Here is a 12894-nt window from a genome sequence, read left to right as displayed (position 1 = left end):
TTTGGGGTGATCCGTGGTCTAGTGAATAGAGTGCTTGCATAGCAGTCCAGAGATCCCGGGTTCAAACCCTTTCATTACCAACACTTTTTCAACCAGGTCTCTCCCGTGTTATCAGATGGGCACGTTATATTGTTGGTCCCGGCTAAAGTATGAAAGTCGTAAGGCCCATTGTATGCTCAAATAATATATTCAGGCGAGGTGGAAGCTTCACTAGTCAAGGGACTACTAGCAGAGACAAGAATAATATAGTTACTTACTTATCCTTCATCTATGCTACTAGCTACCAACAAAAGCCATTTATTATATTAGATTTTCAGTAGCATTCCTTATGTGTTTTTGGGAAATTATTCTCCCATTTCATGTACATTTGGAAATTATTTCTCCGTTTTTTGAACATTGTTGAACTTGTTAGACTGGTCATTCTACCACATGCCATTCAAACCACACATTCACAATCATTATTCAATCAAGCATGCAAAGTTCGGACAATGGGTCTGTCCTTTCTGATCCTCTGCTTGTTTGTACTACCTGGAAACACTCAATACTGTACTTATTACTATTCAAAATAAAGGAGAGAGCTTTGAAATTAATGACCAACCTGAAACTGAATGTGGGAGAGGTCATTCACCCAAGGTAGGGTAGCATATTTGGTGCAGACAGGACTACTAGTTTTAATAAACGTTTATAGGAATAATAAACTAAATAATGAATAATTTATAAAGGTTAAAGGAATAATGATCTATAAAAGTTGATAGTTATTTAAATTATTCAATTCATTAATTAATAATGCAGTTATTATATAATATTATATATAATATGGTAGGCGTTCATGCCCTTGACCAATAGCAGTACTCGCCCACTTGTATAAATTATTCTGCTGCTCTTGTATTTAGTTTCAATTTATCAGAGATTGACAATGGTGTAACAACCAAAACCGGTTTTTCTAACTACCAATAGATCTGTGTTTTTTAAGATTTCTTAGTCTTTCTATTCAATATGAATAATCACCACGATATCAACTTATCAACTATACAAAAAGGGGTGAAATCTGTCATCAATTCTCATTCCCAATTTCAAATAACGAAAATACAGTTGAATTCGAATCAATTTTATTTGACATCTAATTTACAACACATTTTACTTAGTGTCAATATTTGTTTTTCAGTACAAGTAGTATAGTCTACTATTGAGATTGTCTACATTGTCTGATTTTGTTCATCCTATGATACTGTATTATCAAGAGGAAAGTGATATTTGCTTGATGGAAAGATATCTTTCAGTACACCAGTGAAACAAAATTGACAAGAATTGGAATATTGGAATATTTTCCTTCTGAAATGAACTGAACTCAATTTGTTATCCTCTGATAAAACTTCAAGATAAGAGAAATCTTATCCTATTATATCAAGCGGTCAATTTCTGTATATATTTTTATATCTGGTTATTTATGTTCAACGGATCTCAAAAACGGCTCTAACGATTTCCACGAAATTTGGAACATAGTAGGTTTATGATATAAAAATTCGATTGCACTAGGTCTCATCCTTGGTAAAACTCGCTGAACGACATCAAAAGGATAATTCATCCTTGGCTGGAGCAGCTGTGGATAGTAAAAAAGTGAGTAAGCGAGTGAGTATGTAGAAAATCAAAATATCGCATCCCCGAAGTTCATCAGATGACATATAGCCAGCTGTGAAATATAAACACGGTCATTCCAGAGAATTGTGTTCTGTTTAACAATAAACAAAAATAACGTACGAAGCTCGGTGCCCCGATATTTATATTTTTGAAGCTGCAAAGACAAAAAATTCACAGCCGATACGGCTGATTGTCACGTTTTATTATTGTCTGACTGAAGCGTAGGCCTATATACATTATTAAATACCATAATCGATACAAGAATAATTGGAAAGTTTCCAAACTCAATGTATTATCCTTTGATAAAACTCCAAGATGAGAACAAAATTGTTTTATTATCATCTGACTGAAACATAATATACAGTATTACATTCCTCCATAATTGATATGATAATAAATATATAGTTTCTGAAAATGAATAATACCAACACCAACGCCATCTACCGGGGGGAAAAGTGAGTAGGTGGGCTGCTTTCACAGTTAATGCTCGACTCTCATTGGTCAGCTGCTTCAAGTGCTGGAAATGGGTGTGGGCAGTCTCGTCCAATCGCAAAGCTCCACCGCTCGTCAGCTTGTCTCGTCATTTTGCCACGCACTGCAATCAATTTTCAAACTGAGAAAATCGAGTAATTTATTTTTTTCGATTAGTGTAGCTACTGAATATGTTATAATCTCCATGCTCGTTGAATTTCAAGATTAGAGAAATCTAATGCTTGAAACGCAAACTTTACCTCTGAGACTTTACTAATCATCCCAACTATGATGTTTAAATTACTCATATATTGAGCAAACACTCATAAAATAATCAAGATTTGAAGAATCTTCAATCCAACAAACTCTCCTGGGGATATAATCTCGACCTCTGTGACTTTATTCGCCGATAATAATAAAACTATGCTCAAATTAAACAAACCCTTATCAGAAAATGGAGATTAGGAGGATCCTCAATTCAACAAACTCTCCTGAGGATAAAATCTTGTCCTCTGATACTTTATTTGCTGATAATAATCACTAAAATGTTCAAATTACCCATAATATATTATCGTATTGAGCAAACCCTTATCAAAAATCAAGATTAGAAGGATTTGCAATCCAAAAAACTCTCCTGAGAATAGAGTTTCGACTTCTGAGACTTTATTTGATGATAATAATAGCTACAATATTCAAATTACCCATGTATTATCATAATAAGCAAACCCTTATAAAACTATCGAGGTAATGAGTCTCTTCTATTCACCAAACTCTCTTAGAAATAGAATCTTGACCTCTTTCTATTTCATGGAGCTCCTGAGATTTCCGTCTTTGTAGTATTCCAGTCTATGAAAACAATGAGCTTCCAGACATTCTTGATGGTATCTTGAGAATAAGTTTATTAATAGTATAGGATAATTGATTAATTGAAACGAGAATGAACAGTTAATATTAAATCAATAAACCTATCCATGCTATCCGTTTCTAGCTCTGCAACGTTGTCAGACATTTAGAAATGTAGAAATATAATTATTCAACAAATATTCATTCTCAATCATGAGAATCTGTTATTGAATCATTGGAAAATATATTCTCTAGAGGAACAAAATATAAATAGTTGATCATTTGAAACGAGAATGAACAGTTGATTACTACAGATATACCGGCATCAGCTATCCTCTATAGATGGCAGTGACAAGACAGAGAATCGGCAACGCTGTTCCCCTATCTTTCTCAACTTTCATTATAACAAGGACTCACTATAGAGCAATTAGTTCGTCTAGACAAGTCTAAAGCACCACTTCGATGAATCTATTAATGCCACAATAGATGTAGAGCTACAGAAATGTCTAGAGCACCGCTTGATGAATTAATTGATCCCGCAAGAGCTGTAGATCACTGAATACAAGTCTATAATAAGGTCCACGTTATAATGGCAGTGGGGAAAGGTGGGAGAACAACGTTGCCGATTCTCAACTTGTCAATGCCTTCTATAGACGGTAGCTGATACAGGTTTATTGATGGAATATTAACTGTTCATTCTCGTTCACAATAATCAATTATATTTTATCAAGCAAGAAATTATATTTTTCAAAAATTACATTATTAATTTCCATAATTAAGATGTAATAATTTTTGTTAAATTATTATCAATTCTACATAGTTAAAAGACCATCTGGCAACAGAGCAAAGCGAGAAAAGAGATAGCGCTATCCGCTTTGTTGAATAATAATCAAGGACAGCAACATCATTGCTAATCTAACACTGCCATTAGAACGTGGAGCTCACTATAGACAGGTATAGGACACAAGAGCTGTTGATGGATCTATCAACTGATCTTAGAAGAGCAGAAGATCATTTAGTATGAGAGAGTAGTCTAGTGTGGGGTCCACGTTATAATGGCAGTATTTGATTAACATTGGTGTTGCTATCCTTGTCTATCATTTGACACAGCTAATAGCTCTATCCTTCTTCAGCTCCGCATCGTTGCCAGATCGTTCTTTAACAATAAGGACATATAATCCATCAACTAGATATCTTTTTTTTGTCATAGTCATTCAATCTCAGCTGTTTTCCATGCATGAAATCAAGCCGGTAAACAGCTGTTTGCAGAACAAATGAACATCTCATTACAGCATACTCTACTGTAATGAAACCATGTTTTCTTCACAGTCAAGTATGTTTCCTAGTTCCGAAATAGGAACAACAAAACTGCTACAAAAAACACCTTCAGCGCTCCAGGTTGAAGTTTTGTTAACTTCTACAAAATTCCTGATTCGGAATTTGTAAACTAGGTTATGTTTATAGAATGCATGTAGTAACGTCAGGACAAGTAGGTAATGTTTTCCATTTCTCAATTATTCTTTTCCAGATTATTATGACAGAAGAAAGTGTACGTTACTTGGACGTGAATGTCTCTAGCAGTGCTCGAATGAAATTCTAGTCTCGGCTAACGCCTCGTCTAGAAACATCATTCTCGCCTGCAAAAGTCCCCTTCCCATCCTTGTGACTTAAAATACTATTATGATTTGAAAAGGCAAGAGTATAGAATTAATATTTGTTATAACATTGGATTTCATGTGATACAAATCTATAATCTAAATTTTGAATCTTGAAACTTTGTATTGAATACAAAAGGAAATCCTATAAATATCTTCTGTTCAACCAGAGTTTCATTAATTTGAGTACAGGGAACAAACCTGAATTATCAGCAATGATGTCGCCATATTCGCACCGGTTCTAATTAAATTCAAATCTCGCGCGAAACTGATTACTAGGGGTTCAACGACTCACGTGATTGGTCAGAATTGTGGCGGTGCTATCATGTGATTGGTTGGCACTGCTATCAATACAGTAACTTAGATTTCAGGTTTTGATTGCTTGTGCTGAACGCTCCAAATCGAATTACGTCCAGTTTCAATTGGCGATAATCTCCACGTAAAACGCAGCAATACGTTATTAATGTGTAAGACACAAATTGGAGGTTTGGACCTCCGGTGGTCGGAAACTGAACGGAAAACTTAAAATGTTTCCAAGTTTAGTCTGGTCCAAGTAGTATTTGCAGAAATTCAATAACTTTTTCAGGTTCAGGGAACTGAACTGAAAATTTTGGGAGTTTTCATACATATTATTTGTAGGAATTGAGTGAGCTTTTTAAGGCGCAGAGAACAATCATAACTGAAAACTTGAGAAGTTTTTATGCTCAGTATTTGCAGAAATTGAGTAAGCTTTTTCAGACACAGAGAACTCAACTGAAGACTTTGGAAGTTGCCATGCATAGTGTTTGTAGAATTTGAGTTCTTTCAGATGCTGGGATCTGAACTGAAAACTCTAATTGTGTCACATGCACAGTGTTGGGAAAAATTAAGTGAGCTATTCCAGGTGCCGAGAACTGAACTGAAAACTTGGAAACTTTCAGTTTTTGGAGACAGTTGTGCAACATGTCAAACAGTTGCTTCCTGCATTGGTAAAATTTTTCAAAGAACGAGGTGAGTATCTTACTGAACTCGAAGATCCAACATGGCTACAAAATTTTGCATTTCTCACAGATATAACTGAGAAGTTGAATGATTCAATTTTGCAGCTTCAAGGGAAAGATGAGGACATCGGTGAAATGATTTCAACTGTAACATTGTTTTTCAAAAAGCTCGAGATATGGGAAAAGAATGTCGTAAAGTTTGAATATAAACACTTCCCCAGTCAAAAGAAAATCAATGACGAGAAAAATCCTCCATAGCAATTGACAAATCCTTATACCCTTTTCATAGGCAGTCAGTGGGATGAAAAAAATGAAATGAAAAAGCACCGCAGCAAAAACCAAGAATATTTTACAATTATTCTTTAAGACCTGAGACAACATTTTAATCAACGATTTCAAGATTCTAAAAGCATATCGAATATGGTACAATTCGTCAACTCTCCTTTTGTAGAGATCGATGCAGAAGATTTTGCAGCTTGTGTTGTGAAACAGGCTTCAGGTGAAATGGAATTTGTGGATGTTCAAAACGATCTGTCTCTCAGATCACTTTCTACAACTGGAAATATTTTTGGCCTCAAGACCCCAAAGAAAAATATCCAAATATTATTCAAGTTGCATTGAGGTTGAAAGCTATGTTCAGCTCTACCTACTTGTGTGAAGCATCTTTTTCAAGCATGAAATTCATAAATAATCGATATAGGAACCGACTGACTGATGAAAATTTGAACAACTGCATCAAATTGGCGGCTACAAAGTACACTCCAAACATCAAGAAAATACTTGATGACCAAAAAGAGTTCCACTGCTCTCATTGGAATGTACATCTCAACTTTTGTTATACTTTTTGCTATGGGATAAATAGATTTCAACACTAGAAATGTATCTTTATGGGCAATAAAAGTGTGAAAATTTCATTTTGTGTACCGTACTTTCTCCAGTCTAAAGGTGCGTACAGACTTTCGCTCTGCTCCGCAACCGAACGTCACTCGAGCAGATCGATTGATGATCGACCGGGAAGCAAGAGTGGAACGCGAGAAGAGCTAACATCTCCCGTAACGTTCATGATCGGAGCGATTGCAGAGCAAGTGCGGAGCGTGCGTGGAACGATTGCGGAGCGAGTGCGGAACTTCCGCGGAGCGTGTTGGAAGCGCGTATATCTGTACGCACCTTTGTATTGCTTGGTGTTGATAGCTTACAAGAAGATTTATAAATGCTATTCTAGCTGGCAGGCTCATAAGTTTGGCGACCATTGTTATAGATCTTATGAATAATGACTCAACTTGGAGTGTAGGCTCACTTGTGTTGGTGTATTACTAACCAACAGAGTTGCAATACACTCTCAGGTTACGAATATACGATCATTTCAAATTTTCCATGTTAACCTGACTGAAATACAATATAATATCATGTTTTTCCTTAATAATGTCAACAAAGCCTGTGATGCAAGATCGTGATTCAACTTACAAGTTTCCACCTCAAAAGCACTTGACTAAGAAGAAAAGAAGAAGAAGAGAAGAAGAAGAAGAAGAGAAGAAGAAGAAGAAGAAGAAGAAGAAGAAGAAGAAGAAGAAGAAGAGAAGAAGAAGAAGAGAATAAGAAGAAGAAGAAGAAGAAGAAGAAGAAGAGAAGAAGAAGAAGAAGAAGAGAAGAAGAAGAAGAAGAAGAGAAGAAGAAGAAGAAGAAGAAGAAGAAGAAGAAGAAAAGAAGAAGAAGAAGACAGAAGAAGAAGAAGAAGAAGAAGAAGAAAAGAAGAAGAAGAAGAAGAAGAAGAGAAGAAGAAGAAGAAGAAGAAATAGTAGTAGGCATGTGTGATTTAGGCTCTAGGCTTCATCTCTCAACAGTTCAGAACTTTGTCAATAAAACTTCAATATACGGCAGGCAGTCTGTGACTTGAACTGATAAAATGAGCTTTATATTGTGAAGCACGATTGTATTGGGGAGTGTCACACTGTCTCAAGTTCATCAACTTTCCCTCACATGAATCATGTATGAGATATTGTCTGTGTTGTATTATCCTGAAACTCATAGGCCTATGGTTAGGTCTGCGTTAGAATGACAGTGCTTGATAGACATTGGTGTTGCTTGACAAAGCAGATAGCGCTATCCTTCTCCTGCTCCACAACGTTGTCAGATGATCTTTCATCAATGAAGAAATAAAATTAATTGACACAATATTGAAACGTATTATTCAATCATTGGAGAATGAATGAAACATCATTATTACTGTACATGTCTATGTTTAGATGATAAGAAACAGATTTTTTCCTGTTATTGTACTAGTTTTTGGATGAATAGAATCTTTTCCATACCATTTCATTTCATGAATGAATAATGAATGTATTGCCAAATACAAGAAATATTCTTACAGACGGAATAATCATGAAATTTTAATAGTTTTTGGCGTGACTGGAAAAAGAAGCCTTGAGCTCCAGCCACGAGTTCTTAAAATAAGAAATATATTTTTAATCTAATAACAGCAGTTCAAATGAAACAATTTTGTTGATGGAGGATAATCTATGGATGTTGAATTTCATCAATAGTCAAGTAGTTGGCTAATAAATTCACAGAAAAATAATATAAAAATTGTCAAGTTTCAATAATTTTACACAATTAATATTGCCAAAAATTGTTGATTTAGCCAAATCAATTCTCAATTTTAAAATAATTGTTCTGTTCCACCCACGATCTTATTAATCTCAATTTGGTTTTTGTTATTTTATCCTTAACTAGCCGTCAGACTCGTTTCGCTCGCCATATCCGTCTAGCCAGGGGGCTCCACCCCCTGGATCCCGACTGGTTCGTCCAAGAATGAGATCAGCAGGCTCGCTTCGCTCGCCTGCATTTTTCATTTGTAGGACGATCATATTTTAGGACGATCCAGTCGGGGGTCCAGACTAAACGTCTGGCTAAACGGATATGGCGAGCGAAGCGAACCCGACGGCTAGTAATATAATATTCCCAGGAATAGCTCTGATTGAAGTACCAGTGCCCAATCAATTTTTCCGTTATAAATGCATTTCAATCTTCAAACTTGGTGCCAACCTGACAAAATTATTAATTTAGTTACCAGTTAACAACTGTTTCGAAGAGGTACTCTCTCTAGACTATAGTTCTATATTAACATATTGTATGGACATTTTTCAATTATAATTAAGAGAATAAGAAGAATATACATGCTGAAAGACGAACTTTAAACCCTTAAAATCACCCTTAGAATAAAAATATTACCAAAAGATTTCTTAGTGCGTCTCTAAAGGGCCAACTGAACATACCTACCAAATTTGAACGTTTTTGGTCCGGTAGATTTTTAGTTATGCGAGTGAGTGAGTCAGTCAGCGCCATTTCGCTTTTATATATACATACATACATACATGAAGTTTTTTTTTTTAAATGAGTGTCTCATTGGATATGAGGAGTAGCGTATCTCCTCATATTTTAATGGAAGAGTGAATGAGCATAAGCGTAGTTAATCGTTCTCAAAATATTTAAGTCTTTTAATTGGTTAGGCCTAATTCTGTAAAAAATTGTTACTAAATATTCCAGTTTGAAGCATAGATTCTGAATGTGAATGTCTAGAATATATTGTCTTGACTGATGACAAGAGTAGAATAAAAATGTGTTATAATTCTATGTAGAATCCAAAGATATCATAAAAAATGAGGATTGTCACTAAAATAAAAGTTGTCCTCCATTTTGGAAGATGGCGGCCAAATTTTCTATTTAAAATAGCATGTCGTAAAATGTCACAAAAAAAGAAGGGAAGTTGCACATTTAGGGCCTGTTTCCGAGCTCGGGATTTGGCTAAGTTCTAGACAGCTCGAGTAAGAGAATATTGGCTTTCCAAAACGGGGCGTGGTCGTAGTCATTGTCAAAGTCACGTTTGAATTGAATCTGAAAAACTAGGAAATTAAACACAAAATAAAATAAAGAGAAAATAGTGTAAAGTTTCAGCTATTCTGAACTATTTAGAAATGTTTAATTTCGTAAAAGAAAGACGTTTCCATTTATAGAAATGAGAAAATATAAACCGCGACTACTCTCCATTTTGGAATAGTATATTTCGCACCTAGAGCAGAAAATGAGATTTTTCCGGCTCGAAATCGGTTTTCAAGTCCGAGGCCGTAAGCCGAGGACTAGAAAAGATTGAGAGCCGGAAAAACATTTTTGCCAATGGTGCGAACGCTATTTTTCGCCACACACAAAAATAAACAATATATATTATGTAAAATAATAATAATTGTTTACTAAACACTTCCGAGAGCAGAAGTGGAAGGTGATAGCTCTAGCAAATCTGAGGTAATCTGAATATCAGGAAATTGTCCAGGTATTTTTTTTTTTTTTATTCTGATTTGTCCAAATAACCTCAAAGATGATGTTCGATTATGTGGGAGGTTGAGTTTATACTTTTTTATTCTTTCAAATGACAATATGATGATATTATTATAAATGTTCTAATTATTGAATAAAGAACACAAATAATGGAAAGTCTTTTGATAAGCTGTTTTTTGATCACCTTTCTTAGTTCCATGTAAGCGGCTGGAAAGAAACCTGTTCTGACGTCAGACGAGAGTCGTCTGCAAACAAGGTCTTTCAGATCTACGTAGGGACTGGAAAACAGCTGCTTTCTGTGCAGTGTGGCGAAAAGCTAATTTTCTGACTCCAGCTCTTTAATGTCTAGAACTTAGCTAAATCCCGAGCTCGGAAACCGTCCCTCAAAGTTCTCTGTAAAATGAACGGTTAAAAATTCACCTATTGTTACACCTTATGGGAATCACTCTGTATGTATGTAATTAAATTAAAATTAAGAGCGAAAATATTCAACAGGTTAGGTACTTTCTAAAGAATATTGCACGACGCATGGAAAAGAAGATTTTAAAAATTTGATTCCTAACCGAGGTATACAAACTAACCTCCGATTAACCCACCATCCACCAATCACTCATTGAAAAACACGTTCCACCAGCTTTGACTACAAAACTCGAATTTTCCGAATCTGTCGAACCGTTGAATGAAGTGATTTGTCCCATATCTCACCCCTATTCTCTATTCTCTATTCTCTATTTCAGTCCAAAATTCCCGCTTTCACTCTCAACTCAATTCTCTCGGCTGACAGACGCGTATAAAGGCGGAACCGACCGAGTTTTACGACGTTATTCCGCGTTTTTGATCAGTACACAAAACAATACAGGCTTTCACACACAATCCGGTTTTTTGCCGGATCACCTGAAGCTTTCTCGTTTGATGCCTGCCTTCAATGTGTTGGTGTAAGTTTGGTTCCTATTGTTTTTCAGTTTTGTGTGTGCAGTTTTATTCGTAACCACTGTCATAGTATGTGTATGTTTCCCTGTGTTTTCGTGCATATGTGTGTACCTTTATTTGTATCCACTGTCTTAGTGTGAGTATTTTTCCTTGTGTTTCCGTGTATGTGTGTGTAGTTTCATTCATGTCACAGTGTGTGAACATTTTTATTGTGTTTTACTGCTTGTGTGAACACCTATTTTGCGTATAGCACACGACAAAAACGCGTCGTTTTTGAATCGGGAACAAAAATCAAATTCAGCCATGCAAACGACATTCGCTTTGTCAGTTTTGTGCTGTTCAATCTATCGATACGGGATCAGATATCGAGTCTCGACGCCTTTGTGAGTGCCAGATTCGATTGTCGACAAGTTGGATATCGATTATTTGATTGGGATTCGATGATTTAACAATCGTTGGGGTGGATCGGATTTTTTGAGGTTTTATTGTTTGATTAATGTCGATCAAATGTTTGTCGACTTTGAGTTGGGAGTTTGCTCAAACTGAGATTGAAATTGAGACAAATTAGAGATTAATTCAAACCTGAGATCAGCACTGGTAAAACAATAGTTTAGATTATTGCCTTAGAAACTGTGTGCCAGACCAGATTTAGCGTTTTCCAAGCATTTTTACAGGCGACAACCTTATCAGCCAATCTTAGAGCTTCCTGCCTTGCCGACTCTAAAAACAACGTCTAAAATCGCCTGAAAAGGCGCTTAAAATGTTCTGGCCATTTTAATATTAATGATAATAATGATACTGAGGGTGATGCCCGCATAAGCTCATAGGCCTGTGCTTGGGTGATGAGTGAGGGATGATGATGAAAGATGACGACAACTTTTTAGGTAGTCGGGACCGATGGCTTATCGTCTCCTCCTAAAGACAATTCATTTCTCACACGAAACAAAATTTCAGAAAATACATTAATAAAAAACTACGAAGATATCAGTATGATATAAAAAGAATGACAATACCTCCGCACGAATGACAATACGTCCATGAAACAAAATTCCAACCAAAAGAAAATTTCTCGCAGAGAGATATTTCTGGAGAAAATCTTTTGGAAAATTGTTGTGAGATTTACGTGGGAGTGTCACTACTCGTTGAGTAGATAGTATTGATGCTACTCATAAGGAATGCAGTGACAGATTGAAGTGAATTTCACACTATAGATGTACTTTTTCTCCCCCTGAAGCAACAAGCTCATTATTTCATCTCTATTTCTTGATTAGCGCTGACGAATATGCACCAAATGATGGAGGAATGGAAGAGAGAGAGAGAAAGAGAGAAAGAAAGAGAGAGAGTGAGAGAGAATCAAATTATTGATAGAGGAATGAAAGAGAGAGAGTGAAAGAGATAGATAGAGAGGTATTGATGGGGGTAGAGTGTGCATGAGAGAGAGAGATTGATTGATTGAGTACTTTATTTATGTAGATTACAATATATACTGGCTTATACACTTATATACTTATATACAATAGCTTACAATACAGCAAAATTATAGATGAATTTACATAATATAGACTAAGAAAATAATTATTGAACTGTATATGATATGAAAAAGCAATTTGTAATATAATAACTATAGATAATAATCATATTGTTATGCATCTACATAAATCGGCGGAGCTTTGGACATATCAATGTCCATTCTTCGGAAAGAATTTTAAAAATATCCTCCCCACTAACTCTCTACCAAAACGTTAATTTCGTTATTTAAACTAAGGATTTATTTATTAATGGAAATATTGTAAAAGTTTTAATAAATATGAATATTAAAGAGAAAAAAAACAGAAAATTGATAAAGTAAAATAATTGAGAGAGTGAGAAAGAGAGAGAGAGAGAGAGTGAGAGAGAGGAGAGAGAGAGAAAGAGATTGATTGAGTAGTTTATTTATGTAGATTACAATATATACTGGCTTATACACTTATATACAATAGCTCACAATACAGCAAAATTATGGATGAATTTACAAAATATAAATTAAGAAAATAATTATTGAGCTGTAT

Source organism: Nilaparvata lugens, chromosome 10 (genome assembly GCF_014356525.2).
Source record: "Nilaparvata lugens isolate BPH chromosome 10, ASM1435652v1, whole genome shotgun sequence".
NCBI classification, from domain to species: Eukaryota; Metazoa; Arthropoda; class Insecta; order Hemiptera; family Delphacidae; genus Nilaparvata; species Nilaparvata lugens.
Note: the sequence above shows the minus strand (reverse complement) of the source record.